This window comes from Excalfactoria chinensis, chromosome 4, assembly GCF_039878825.1.
Source record: "Excalfactoria chinensis isolate bCotChi1 chromosome 4, bCotChi1.hap2, whole genome shotgun sequence".
Classification (NCBI taxonomy): Eukaryota; Metazoa; Chordata; class Aves; order Galliformes; family Phasianidae; genus Excalfactoria; species Excalfactoria chinensis.
The window spans coordinates 75,545,616-75,560,324 of NC_092828.1; the positions used below are offsets into that span (position 1 = coordinate 75,545,616).

At 45.2% G+C, this 14,709-nt stretch overlaps 1 protein-coding gene across 2 annotated transcripts in view; it reads left to right on the forward strand.

Annotated features, from left to right (window-relative positions):
* Positions 1-14,709, forward strand: part of LOC140252291 (gamma-aminobutyric acid receptor subunit beta-4) — a 67,210-nt gene that overhangs the window by 11,643 nt on the left and 40,858 nt on the right. The window lies entirely within an intron of this gene.

The window sequence follows — 14,709 nt, forward strand, 5'->3', positions numbered from 1 at the left end:
GGACCCCACTGACAACACTGTCCTCCTGTATATAATCCTGCGTCATCCTTAGAGCAAATCCATCCTCTGCCGAACACGGAAGAGGAATGAAAAAGAATCCTGTGGACTCTCTAATGAAGAACTGCCTGTATAACTTCCATTCAGCAGTGGGCATGATTCCACTCATGTTTCATCCGTATTTTTTGGGGGGGGATGCAGTAATATTTTAGAATTTTTAGTCCCATCCTCCAATGTGACATATCTTGCAAACTCCATGTTGCATGTTGAACATATTTGTGCATCCATCTGTGGCCCTGGAAGACCATTCAGTGATAGGAAGCTCTCGGTGGTGTGACAAAGATAGCAACGGAGATGGGTTCCCCTGACTCTCAGTGCAAATGTTGGATTTGGGTGTCTGAGCAATCTGAATGACTGCCCTAGAGAAGTGCTCAGTATCACTGAGTGTTATTTGCTGGATTCAGTATTCACTGAAAGACATAAGGGCTTACTGTCATCCATGAAACCACTATACTTTCAAAGCAACAGACATTGATTCTTCTGTCTGTGACAAATTCCATGTAGGATTATTGCGTTCAGTTGCCCTCCTCCTTCCTTGTCCCCATTAGCTGGTGCAGTCTTTCTGTGCCACTCCATCCCACCCCTGACACAGCCACCAGAGCTGGTGAAGGGTTCTGAGATCTCTCTATCTCTAAAAGAAAGATGTCATCATCCTTTTTACATTAATTCCAGGAATTTTGCCTCTTCTCTCAGTCACTTTTTTTTTCTCTTTTATTACAGATTACAATGTATTCAAGCTACTGATTGGCATAAAAATTTCAATGGTTCTTAATTAATTAACTAATCAAAATCAAGTCGTTGTTTGTAGCAAGTCTGGAGGATGTTTGCCATCTCACCTGGACCCATCTCCAACCTTGACTAATATCAGTGTAACACCCAACCATTTCTGAGACAGTTCCTGCCAGTAAGCTTGCTTTCCAGGGAGTGTCACTACAAGCAAAATGCAAAAAGAATGCAAAACTCATTAGTACAAGTCCTTTTGATTACTCAAAATACACAGCCCTAGAGCTGTTTATCAGGGCAGTTTACATATACATGTTGTTCATTTCTTAAGAACTCCAGTGTCCCAATGAAGCAGAAGAATGTTCTTAACCCGTAGAGCACAAAACATAAAACACAGGCTGTGTGTGCACGTCGGTTTTCTCACCTGTGTGTGGTTCAAAAATAAATAAGCAGAAGGCTACTGAAGTGTCAGGCTGAACTGATGTAACAGTTCTTCAGCCACAGTGACAGCATTTGGTGTGGAAGGCTAAGATCCATTCTTGCAGATAGCCCTTGGTGGGGTTTGTTAAGTGTCTATTTATATCTTGATATTTCCTGTGAAATATCATGCACTTGTTAAAAACATCGCTAGAAACATGGACAGGGAAAATGATGTGCTTAATGATGGCATAAAGCCCATTAAAGGAATTCACATCATGTATGTGAGAAAGGGAGGAATGCTGCACGGTGGAGCCCCACAGCATGAACAGATCTGTCCAATAAGCAGGTGCTCTGTTGATCCAGTGACAGATCCTGTTCCCATTAAATGGAAAGCAGCTGATCTTGGCTCAGTCAGCCCTTCTTCCCAGGCTGTAGGATCACCGCTATTTGCTTTGAGCTGGGTATGAATTTCAGGCAGCTTTGGAGAGCACTGATTGTGCAGTTCCTATAGGCTATTCTTCTGATTCTGGCATTTATTCTTGGTTCTGTGTCAGAGCTAAAAAACTCTTGTTCTTCTCTGATCTTCCCTCCCTCTCTTTTCTGTTCCTTTCTATTTCTTCTGCTCTTTGTAGTCCTGAAGGAATAGTGCCGTTAAGTAATTGTGCACTTAAAGATGTCTGTGCTTGTGACAGGGGTGAGCCTCAGCCAAACCTACCATGGCTTGAATTTCCTTCCCCAGACCTCAGGACCTCTTAGTTCAAGTCTGGGATGGCTCGGAGTACGGTTATGGTTGGAAAAAGGCCTGTGTAAAAATTACATCTTGTTGTTCCATATTTATTCTCCCTCAGTGGTTTCCATGTCAAATTTGCTCAGTTTACCAGTCAAAACAAGATATTTCTACCTGCCAGCTCTGCCAGCTCAGCCTGGGCTCTGGAAATCAAGCTGTGCTCTCTCTGCTCTGGACATCACCACCAGCCAAAAAGGATTCTTGAATCGGGGCTGAGCTGAATGTGATTTTGATTATGCATGAATATAATTTGTTCTCAGGTAGTATTATGGTCTCTGTGTGACAGATAGCAGCAAGGTTTCTGGGCTGTACAAACATTGACTAAAAGGTCTTCCCCACTACCTGTTGGCTGATGGGTTTCTGCTAGGCCCACTGTACATCTACAGACACCAAGAGGTGGCAGCCTGTTGGGGGCAGCACAGCAAAACCTGTGGCAGAGCAAGGCATGGAACTGGGAAGATCTGCTTCCTTCTGTTGCTCTTTGTTCACAAGAGCAGACCCAAACACTTGTCAGTGCTCTGGTCCACTGCCTGGTCATCAAATAACCTGCAAAACCTGCAGAGGGACTGGGTACGTGTGCCCTTCTCTTGCTGTAGAGAAATGGAAGGGCCACAGGAAAGGATCTGACATGCAGTGGGTATTAATTTTGTTCACAAATAGTTCCCCTCCTGGTAGACAGGAGAGTATTCCCCACAGCCTTTGCAAAAAATACAAGGTTTTGAACAGTCATTGGCTGAATATTTGGAAAATGTGGTATGATCGTGCCATATGCTAGACAAATTGGGAAGGGTGTCCCAGATTTTGCACTAGTTCCAGCCTCTGCTGTTCGTGTGCTTCTGTAATGACCATCAGTGCCAGCAGGAACAGACACCCTGCCATTCCCTGCCCATAGCAAGTATCAGCGCTCTGAGCCAGCAGGGTTATCTAGGCCTTTAAAAGCAGTAGTAGGCTTTTGTCTGCTACACAGACCAACTTCTACCAAGAACAATGACCCAGAAGTACTTCATCTTATCCAGTTCCTATGACAGTTTATCATCCAGTGCCGGTGTTTAGAATCAAGGCTCATCAGGCAGCTGGGAAGGAAGAACCCCAGATTGCCTTTTCCCCTTCCATGGGTCATAACTGCAGCAGTGTTGTGCAGCTATGAAAGGTTTCCTCATCCAGAGATCTTTCTAAACACATCTCCTTAAAGCTACCAGACATCTTCCTGATGATCTTCTTTCTCTCTTGCTCTTCTATTACATGTTGGCTACATTACAGATTGGCGTGACAATGATGAGCTGATGGTTTGTCTAGATGGTCTTAGTGGACTTTTCCAAACTTAATGATTCTGCGATTGAACCAGGCAACCCACCTGCAGACTTCTTTCTTTAAGCAGCTTTGCATTTGAGAGACCACAGGAGAAATCTCCTTCAGGTTTGGAGTAGTTCGTGTTTTGGGTAAAGGCAAGTCCAGCGAAGACACTGTGGTTCTGAACTGAGCAGCTCAGCAGGGAACGCACAGTTGCCAAAGCTCCAAGTGCAACACCAGAGGCTTCCTTCTAGGACTGGAGGCCTCCTAGCTTCTATGCTGGACCTTGCTGGTGGAACATTGTCACATGAAAAAGAAACTCTCTCAAGACAGGGAGAGGAAGCTCCAAATGGCAAACAGGCTGTGTGTTAGGTCTGTAGGAATGCCCAGCCTATTGGCTTCTGGGGAAGGGTCCTGAGTTGGAAGGACATTTGTAGAAGAGAAGGAGAGGGTATGTGATGATCTGAGTTTTTCTTCTTATTCTCCTTTTGTTTCAAAAATAGAACATTCATCAGAAGCTCTTCTACATGTTTTTTTCTCTGTTGCACACTTGCTCCTTGCTAGGATTTGGAACTGGAGAAGAAAAAAAAAAAAACTGATGAGTACTCAAGTTAATAATGCGTGATTATTATGTTGATGAATTGATGGAGATGAATATATATGTAAAAGCTCTGCAAGATTTGCTCATCCATGAATCCTGAGTGAAAGCAATTATTTTGGTGAACAAATGGCAGTCGCATCTCTCAACAAGACGTGCTGGGATAAGGGCTGGGCTGGGAACTTTGGTCCTGATGAATGTCCAGGACAGTTTTGCAAAATGATAATTAGCAGAATGCTGGAAACACCAGCCTGGGCATCAGTCTTTCAAAACTGACCGACTTACAAACTTGGATCCTTCTTCCTATAGCAGTATTTCAGTTCTCACTCATCACGTATGTTATTAAGATTTTCTCTGTCCTCATGCTGGAGAAAAAGCAGAACCTGAACGAAGCATATCCAAGCAACGGAGAAACCAGGAGATGAAAGCAATCCAATTCCATATCTAACATTTGGAAAGAGGGAAGCTTGTTTGTGTGTGCTTTACTTCTCATGATTTCTAACTCAGGCTCAGGATTTCAATGTGAATTCTCTTATATTTTGGGCCTGACTCACCGCTTTTTTCACTGGCAATACTTGCACTGTAAATCATCCTGACCTCCACTGAGCACAGGCCTTGGGCACTGTGTGACCCCAGAGCTTTACCTCTGAGATTATCTACATACCCAGGAAGGTAGGGGAGAGAAGGGAGCATGTGTGTTATACAGAGGGATGGTGGTGGGCAGTGTCTGAAGTCAGCATTAGTAAAAGCCCTAATAGCAGTGTATTGGGAAGGATGAGCACTGGGGCACTGAGAAAAGCTGTATCTCCACACTTGACAAAGGTAACAAGGAAGGAATGGCCGTCTTTCTCATGGGCATCCCAGCCACTGAATTTGCATCATGTTGTGGAATGAAGCACCACCGAGAAGTCACCTACCAACAGGTATGGCATTGGGCACAGCAGGGCTGTCACTGCTGCCACTGGAGGTCTCAGCCCTGAGTTTGCTCTTTGCATAAGTCTGATGTGTCCTGACCTGGCCATTGTATTTCTTCTCTTTCCTTTTTCTCCCCATGCTGTGTACATCCTATTGTATTCACCCAGAAATTAGACACTGTGGTATCCTTTAAAGACACAAGCCTATAATGGTGATGAGGAAGTGTGACTAACTCATTAATGACTGAATATAAGGAGGAAAGGAAAACACCTTCTTGTTGTTATTTTGATAAAAATTTCAAGTCCAGATATTTTGTTGTTGTTACAAATACTTCCAAGACAGAGTAATGGATTTGATATGAATGGAGAAGATTGTGTTAACCCATTTAAATTAATTTGGTTCGGCTCATTTTGCAGCTAAGGGGATTAGATAGCTCAGGATTTGGTAATGTATGAGAGCATTTTCCTAGAGAGGTCACATACTCACATACAGCCCAGGTTGGTAGTTGTTTAGAGGATGATGTTTCCAGGGCATCACAAAAGCAAGCCTCTTCCATGTAGGAGACATTCATTAACAAAAGCCCAATGCTGAAAAGGTGGATCAGGACCTTTGTGCTCTGAGAGGTCAGATGGATATGAGACAGACTAATGGGCAATGCATGAGAAGTTTCTACAGCTGATGGTTGGTATGACTGCTAAATGGCTAAATGAAATGGCCTCAAATTTGTGCCACTGTGGCAGCCTTACCCAATGGGAGGAGGTGGGGTGGGATACCTCACTTATAGCACCCCTTCTGGCTGTGGGTGGGAGGATAGTGGTTTGGTGCTGTGGTCTTCCCAGTGGTTTGCTGTATTCCTGCCTGTTGGGCTGCTGCAGGAGAGTCATGGTGTGGGGCATCCAGTACTAGACTTGAAACCAGTGGATAAGCACTCTGCTCCCTCTTGTGTGGTTCAAAATACTAAATGGCTGTGAATTATGCTTTCTAACATCTACTCTAGTCTGCAAGTCCCGGAAAGCCAAATAACTAGCAGTGGGATAGGAAATGGGAACCAAAGGCTTCCCAACCTAAGCTGGGACTCCTGAGTCCTTCCCAGCTTCCCCAGGTGAATAGAGCCATGCCCAGCTGCTGTGCAGGCCTGCAGGGAGATGCACTTGCCTGCCAGCATCTTAGCAGAGGTAGGAGGGAGTTTTATCAGGTGGAGAAATGTGGAGGTGGCTAATCAGTGTGGGTCTGATGGTTCTTGCTGCTGGAAGAAAAATACCCGGCTTCAGTTGATCTACTGTCAGTCTACAACAAATACTTGTTTGCGAAGCTCTGTTGCCTTCCCACTACCTCTTTTGGAGGGGTTTAAGAGCTGGAGGACTCTGGGAAATTCAGTACTTCTGCTTTTTCTAGAGCCAGCTTAGTATAGCTGCAGGGAAATGTAATGTTTTATAGGAGCACCCTGCTCTGCAGGAAGGATGTAAAAGAACAATCCTTCAAACAAAACATTTACTCTGTAAAATTGCATTCTACAGGGATCTGAGAATCTGAGCCAGGGACCTGTCTAAATGTATGTGGCCTGGACAGGGAGGATGGGTGACTGATCCTTGTTCTGACAGAGTACTGCACCCTCATCTCCTGGTGGCTGGATCTGCCTTCTGCACTCAGCCTAACAAAGAAACCTATGTCTGTGGCATCCCTGCAACATAAACTTGCTGTGGCTTGGGCTGGGTGTGGGAACTGGTGTTCTTAGTCAGGTTGCTCTTTAAGAGTTTATTGCTTGAGTCCCATTAGTGATCACAGAATCACAGAATCACAGAATCACAGAATCACAGAATCGTAGGGGCTGGAAGGGACCTTCAGAGATCATCGAGTCCAACCCCCCAGCCAATGCAGGTTCTCTACACCAGGTTGCACAGGTAGGCGTCCAGACGGGTCTTGAATATCTCCAGAGAAGGAGACTCCACAACCCCCCTCCAGCCTGTCCAATGATGTCAGGTTGTTAACTATCAGATCTAGTAAGGTGATTCAGCTGTGTAGGGCTGTAAATCAGGACAGATATATGGTTTATGATAAACCTGAAGACATATTTTCCCTTCAGTTTTCTGTAATCTTACCAAGCATGTATCACTCAGGCAAAAGACAAGCCTGGCTTTGGAAAGCTGCCCTCCTCACTGAGGTAGAAGTAGCTTTAAAAATGTCTCCTGAATGTTGGGCCAGGTCTCTCCCAAAACCAGATCATGTTCTGAGAAGTATGTGATTTTTCTTAATGCTGAAAGCCCTGTGTGCATGTGCTGAGTCCATCAGTTGTACAAGTGTTGTAAGGTTGATGTCTACTCTCTTGTTCCATTTTTAAGCCTGTACATTGAGATCTTGTTTTTATTCAGCTTGGGAAGCTGTCTAGCAACATCTTTTAAAGTCAGCCTTGATTTAGCTTGCTCTGTAATCCTTCGATACCTCTGGGACAACCTTTACACTGTTTTTGCAGCCGGTTGATTGTTGTCTCTCACTTCCAAATTTCCATGGGATATTTGCAATATCCCACTCTAATACCTACTAATCCATTAAAAATACCCATGAGATAGATTAGGTAATCCACTGTGCCTCACAGATTGTGCTCGACTGTGCTCCTTAGCTCTCTGCTTTCCCTAGAACAGTCACAGAATGAGTGTTACATCAGCATTGGGAAAGTATTGTTCCTCCAAAAGGATCCCTCAGCTCTGGCTCACAAGCAGTCACAGCTTGCTTGAGAAAATATTCTCTCCACTCACATCTGCAGGGATAGTTTCATTTGGCAACATACTGGAAATGTGGTAGCTATTATCAAGATTAACTGGTATGTCTGCAGAGAGCATCATGGGATAGTACCTGAGTGGTCAGATATGCATACTTTGCAAGTGCTGCATCTCTTGGCTCTGTGCTGAAAGATCAGCTTCAGTGCTTACTTGGAGGCAAACCTGTCTCCTACAAAGACAAAATCCATAGGGAAACAGCAGGCATGGATAGATCTAAATGTTTTGGACACCAGGGCTCTGACTTTCAGCTCCAAACTACTTCTCTTTATTCATGTGAAGCAAGGAGATTCCATAGCACAAGTCCCACTGCCTCTCCATTTCCCAACAGTGCAGTGAATGTAGTAGCTGTTAACCTGCCATGAGACCATTTATCTGGGAAACTACAAAGCTGGCTAAAAGGCTGTTGGCATGGTACAATTTTCTCCTGTACATCCAATGGATATCAAGGAGTGACCTGCCTAGAGCAGCAGGAGTGGTTTGATATCAGCCTCTGGATGCATGATAGCTCTGGCCGTTATGCTGGTCCTGGTAAGCTCACTGCGCAGCTCTCGATGTGGTTGGGGGAGAGGCCAACAGTGAGTCATAGAAGTAAGAATTAAAAAAGAGAATTGTTTGGAGGATGTTTAGTTGGTATTTAAACCTCGAGTTTTTTGAAAAGTTGAAGTAGGTGCTTAAGAGACCCTGCTGATCTTGGCACTTCCAGATGTCACCACAAATCAGAGATGCTGGATGAAAGCTGCTCCCAAAACATTTGTGCTTCCATGATATGTGATCAGCTTTCCTTGCTCATCCAGCAGGATTAATGGGTACTGAATCATAGAATAGTTTGGGTTGGAAAGGACCTTTAAGATCATCTAGTTACAATCCCCAGCTATAGGCAGGGACGCCTCCCTCTAGACCAGGTTGCTCAAAGCTCCATCCAGCCTGGCCTTGAATGCTTCCAGGGAGGGGGGCATCCACAGCCTCTCTGGGCAACCTGTTCCAAGTGTCTTGCCACCCTCACAGTAAAGAATGTCTTCTTAATATCTCATTTAAATCCACCTTCCTCCAGTTTAAAGTGATTTTCCCTTGTCTTGCTGCTACCTGACCTTATGAAAAGTCCCTCCCCAGCTTTCCTGTAGGCCCCTTCAGGTACTGGAAGGCTGCTGTAAAGTCTTCCTGGACCCTCCTCTTCTCCAGGCTGAAGAGTCCCAGCTCTCTTAGCCTGTCCTCATAAGGATCCTTCCTTATATACTTATATATACTTATATATACTTATATAAGGAAGTCTATAAGGAAGAAGTTTTTTACAGTAAGGGTGGTGAGGCACTGGTGCAGGTTGCCCAGAGAGGTAGTGGCTGCCCCATCCCTGAAGACACTCAAGGTCAGGCTGGATGGGACTCTAAGCACCTGATGGAGCCATAGATGTCCCTGCTCACTGCAGGGGAGTTGGAGTGGATGGTCTTTAAGGGTCCTTTCCAATGATTCTCTGATATTCTGGACATTCTCCCATTAACTGCTATAGCAGAGCCTTCAGATTCAACAGCACAGCTATTAATGAAAATTACTGTTAACTTCTACAGTCCTCCAATGTTGTGGAGGGATAAAACAGGAATACTTTTAATCCCCTGGTGCTAGTGGTAACTATGGGTGACTTCCCTGCAGTGAAAGTGAGTGTTCAGTCACTACATGGGACTCTAAATTGTCTTCTGGGAAGATTTAAAAGAAACTGTGGAATAGTCTTTGGGCTGAAAGCTTTTCTGGATAGGACAGAGTGGGATTTTTTGGGAGCCTGCATGGCTGGATCCAGGCAACAAGCCCTGGTCCATTCTGTGCCACTGATTACCTGATATCTCTTTCCTTCTTACTAACAGTGTCTGTCAGCCTTGTATAACCAGCTTCTCACTGCACGTAGCAGTGACGTGGGCTATGGTTTTAAGTTGTAAACATAAAGCCAGGCTGCCCTGAGGTCCAGCGCAGAGAACAAAGCAGGGGCAGTAGCTTGGGCAAGCCTTTTCCTGCAGAAAGAACAAGTAGATACCAAACTGTTCTCCTGCATTCAGCAAAGTGGGAGTCATATTGAAGGAAAAAGTCCTGGGAGTGAAATTAGTCTGTGTGTTGGTCTTCCCTTTGGCAAGTCTGAGAATATTCTAATTGGAGGTGGGAGACGGGAGGGAGGTGGGAGCAGAGGAATTATTGAAAAATGCAAGTAAGGCACTGCAGTCCCATAGCAGCATCAAACAAGAAACCCTACTCTCTCCATGTCTGCCTGTATTGCCCTGCTTTTGCAGAAACATTTTTGCCAGCCAACACAGGGCAACCTTGTCTGGGACTAGCTGCTTCTAGGCTCTAGTGCCACTGCTGTCCTCTGGTTTCTGGAAGGCATGCATGGACAAAGCATTCTGCCTCATTGTAGGACCCCGAAGTCCTTCTCCACAGTGCTGCTCTCAAGGAGATCTTCCCCCCAGTTTGTATAAATAGCAGGGATTGCCCCAACCCAAGTGTAGCACCCTCCACTTGGCCTTGCTGAACCTCATTAGGTTTTCATGGCCTCACTTCTCCAGCCTGTCCAGGTCCCCCTGGAGTCTTCCCTTCCTTCCAAGGTATCGATTGCACCACTCAGCTTGGTATCATCTGCAAACTTGCTGAGGGTGCACTCAATGCCATCATCTCTCATTGATGAAGATGTGGAAGAGCACCGGTCCCAAGACCGACACTGAGGGACACTGCTTGTGACAGGTATCCACCCTGACACAGAACCATGGATCAAACCCTTTAGCTACATCCAGTCAGCCAATTCCTAATCCACTGAACAGTCCATCCTTCATACCCATGCCTCTCCAATTTAGAAAGAAGGTTGTGGTGAGGGACCATGTCAAAGGCTTTGCAGAAGTCCAGGTAGATGTCATCCATCACTCTTCCCCCACCCACTGAAGCTGTCACTCCATCATAGAAGGCCACCAGTTTAGTCAGGAAAGATCTGCCCTTGGTGAAGCCTTGCTGGCTGTCTTGAATCACCTCTTTGTCTTGTATGTGCCTTAGCATAGCTTCTCAGAGGATATGCTCCATTATTTTCCCAGGCAATCTTGGAATCTGGTAATGACACAGGCACTATGCAAGCAGGGAACACTGGGACTCATGCACAGGGCTGTTTTGGATGAGCTTCACTCTTGGCCAAAAGACGGTGCTAAATTCTCTCTCTTCTACATATGATGCACTTGAATGTTAAGCACAGGGCTGCCCCATTAGTATATCTGAACTCCTACTAAAGTGAGCAGGTCTCAGGATGGGAGCAGTGGGTTTGGAATGGTTTCTGGGCAGCAATACACCCAAAGTGGTTTAGGAGAATGCTATACATGGGAGGTTGTTGTTTTTTTTTCCCCTCCATGCTGATGACATGTCGTATTTACTTCAGAGTCTGGCTACCATCCTTTAAAATAGAGATGTAGACAAATTGGCAAAAGGCCAGAGGAGAACAGCACTAATTGTTAGAGCTTTAGAAAACATGACCTCCAAGGAGAGGTTGGAGAACTCAGGTGCATTTAATCTAGGAAAGACAGTATTAGAGGGGGAGGGAGAAGGATGTCATGGTTTCTCAGTACATAAAAGCTGTTGTCAAAGAAGGATGATTGATTTATTCTTTCACTATCAATGGTGGGGGGGGAGGGTGGGAGATGATGAGACACAATCAACTACACTTGCACTGCAGAGAAGGTCTTATTTGGATATTCAAGTAAAGCTTTCTCAGTGCAGTCAAATGCAGGAGATTGTCCAGGGGAGCGAGGGAATTTCTGATACTGGTGATTTTAAAGAAAGCCTCCCCTAAAGAGGTTTTAAGTCTACTCGAGTCTGCTTCTGTGAAGGATACGGGCTGTGCAACCTCCCAAGATCTTTGTCAACCCTTTGTTCCTGTAGTTTGGGCTGGAGGGTAGACTTGAGGCTGAAGCCTGTCCCTTAGCAACTGCAAGCCTTTGCTTTGCCAGCATTGCCAGGTTCACATGCTCAGAGATGCATGAACCAGGCTTCTCAAAGCACTGGCTGTAGTTTATAAAAGTGATGTGGCTTTAGTGGACAAAAATATAAGTTCTATTTGTCTGCCCACTGTTCTTGAGTCTTTGAGTTTCTATATTGTAATTGGAAATTTAATGGCTGAGAAATCCAAACTTGCTCTAGTTTAACTTTCTGGGCAAGGAGTGAAGAAAGGGCAGTGTGGATCATAGTTCAGTCCAGCTGCCCAAGTCACCATCTTGCGTTTGGGGGCACATTACATACACTGTATTTTGTGCTATAGATTTTGCTTCCTCCTGCAGCTGAGCTACAAGGCTGAAAGCTGGAAGAAACGCCTTGATCCAGGCTGCCATCACCCCTGGCTGCAGTGAAAGCAGACAGACTTGGAAACATGATCTTTTCCTCTGCAGTTGTGCCATAGGGATGGCTTCTGTAGCAACACAATGCTGGGTTCTGGGGCTTTGAAACATTATAAAATAAAATGTGAAAGTAATAACTGGTTGCTGGAAAAATATTGCAGATTAGCACAACTTGTTCTCTACCTTGGCTGTTTTTGTATTTGACAAGTATCACTTGCAGAAAAAGGACTGATTTTATTATAACTCTTTTGTCTGCTTTCCTTCCAACTTCCCCTGAGAACACTTTTCACAGACGTCAAACTGCTTTGAGGACAGAATGTTGGTAACTTCTCCAGTGGTGGTGAGAAATGGAGATGCGTGACAGTGCTGCTCGCTGGTGGAAGTGGCAGGGTTTCTCACACTCCCTCACTTGTGAACTTGCCTACAATCCTTTCCAAGGCATAAGCATTTTCTCTATGGGGTAAAGGTCTAGTTTGCAGATAAAAGCATAAATCTTTAATATCAGGTTTTCTTTTGCATCTTTTCATATCTGCAGATGCAGAGCTCTGCCTTTTGAACAAATTCAGATGACGTTATCCTGTATTTTAAATACCCTACTTTTTGTATCCCTCTTGCCTGAAGCTATTAACATTGGCAGAATTGATGTCCTTTGTTTATTCTGTGTACTACTTACAGCCTGAATGTTGGACAGCAGCCGGTCTAGTTTCTCTCCAGGCTGTGGTAAGAGGTAGGGCGAGTATTTTCTGCTGGTTGTGTATGCATGTGTGCTGTCCTGAAGAGGTGGAAAGGCAGTCTTCAAATTCAAATGGAGGTGAATTGGCTTCCCGGCAGTCAAGCCAAGAGTAGATCCAGTATAGGACTTCGCATACCTTCATCTCTGGAGTGGTTTGACAGATGCACACCCCAGGGGATGGAAGTAGCTTGTGGAGCCTCCCACTTGCTGTGATGGATGGTGTGTAGAGGTCTTGGCAGTGCCCAGGGTGGCCATTGGGAACATTGCTGACTGGGCACAAGCACTGGGTGCGGGTGAGCACAGACTGATGGGGAGCAGCGCGACCAATCTCTGCTCCAGCAGTTGTCTTGGAGCTGGGAGTTGGAAGGTCTGGATCTTATCCACAGCTCTGACACTGAGTCACTGCATGACCCCAGGCACTCAGATACCATGGTGATGAACACAGCACAAATGTCTAGACAGATAGATTAGATTGGATAGTCCCTGCATTTGACAAATATTTGCATATCACCGCTGTCAGTGCTTCCTATTGCCACCCAAGCCAGTTGTTTCAGTGGGTCTCTTGCACAGCAGGGGTGAAGAAAAGCTTCTTTTTTTCCTTTGCACCAAGGAAGGAAAGGACGCCCCAACCACAGTACCACATTAGCCAGAGCTGACAAACTAGAAGCGAAGAAGACAGAAGAGCATCTCTTGGAGGAAAAAAACACTGGCATGAAGTGGGGCTCAGGAGTCAGGATCTGGCTTCTCCCCAGCTCTGCTGCAGTCCTGACATGGCCCCATCTTTCCTCTTGCAGCCAATTAGTCAGTAAGGTCTTCAGGGCAGTGACACTTCCTGCTATGGCTGCTATCACTGCAAGGTCCTGATTGCAGAAAAAAAGACAAACTACTTGAAGTGAGACTTCCTGAAGAGTTTTACTGGTGCAGGACGTGAGGAGGTTGGCTGTCACATAGTGACTTGTGGTTATTTTCCCACCTGGTTCCCTTGTGATAGATGAGCAGAGCAATACAAGGATACAGGGAGTCTGCCCTGCATGGGGATTTCTGGACGCTGTGCAAGGTCTCCCGAGCACCCTGTCCCCAGCACAACTGACAGTGAGCCAGGAGCACTGCAGAAATGCACTGCCTCTTTCAGGGGATTTGCTTAGCAGGGTCTAATTACAGTTGTTGATTCTGATGTTTTCAGTGTTGTTCATATTCCATTAAAAGATAATACTGCTTAATTTGCAGCAGAGGGTCTTGGTTAACAGTGCACCCAATCACAAGGCAGCCCTAATGACACTACTTCCCTACTTCTGGAAACATATAATTAAAAAATCACTTCATTTCCAGTTGTGTGGTTCTCCCCTCTACCCCAATCTCCTAATTACTTTCTAAGCCATTTCATGATTATCTGTAAATATTTCAGCACTTAGATCTACTAATGAATCCATGGAAGAGTTAATACCTTGAGTGACAGAGCTGCTTGCCTTTCCCTTTCTTGTACCGTGCTGCAAGGAAGCATTTTCTAACTGGCACATATGAGAGGAAGGGTGTTAGTTGCAGTGGGATTGAGTTTGACTGTGGAGCAGTGGGAATGATGGGGGAGTGGTGGCTCTCAGAAATCCCATCCCTAGCTGCCATAGGTAAACCTTGTGCTAGTTTTAGCAGCAGATGTGTATCTCTCTGCAAATCATTTTACACAGCTTAAGTGAGGGATGGTGTACCCTCATGCTAATGGAAAAATGGGGAATTTGTTCTCTAATCCCAGCACTACTCTTTGCTTCTCTGAAAAGCCACAGTAGAAATGCTGGTTTCTTGCTTAATGGATCTGTTTCCATTGTCTGGTGTCTTGAGTATTAAAACTCATCTGGGCTTTGTTTGGTACAGCAGAGCTGGCAGGAGAATGGAGAAGTGAGCTGGAGTATCTTTCCTGCCTATATGTTGCATGGGTTTGATTGCTATGTTCTGTGTATGGCCAATCAGCAACACCTTCTGCAAGACCTCTGAGAGCCTGCTGATGTCTCTGAAGGTGTTATTTGGAATGACGACCATAGATAATTGCATAACTAGGGGGAGTGATTAAC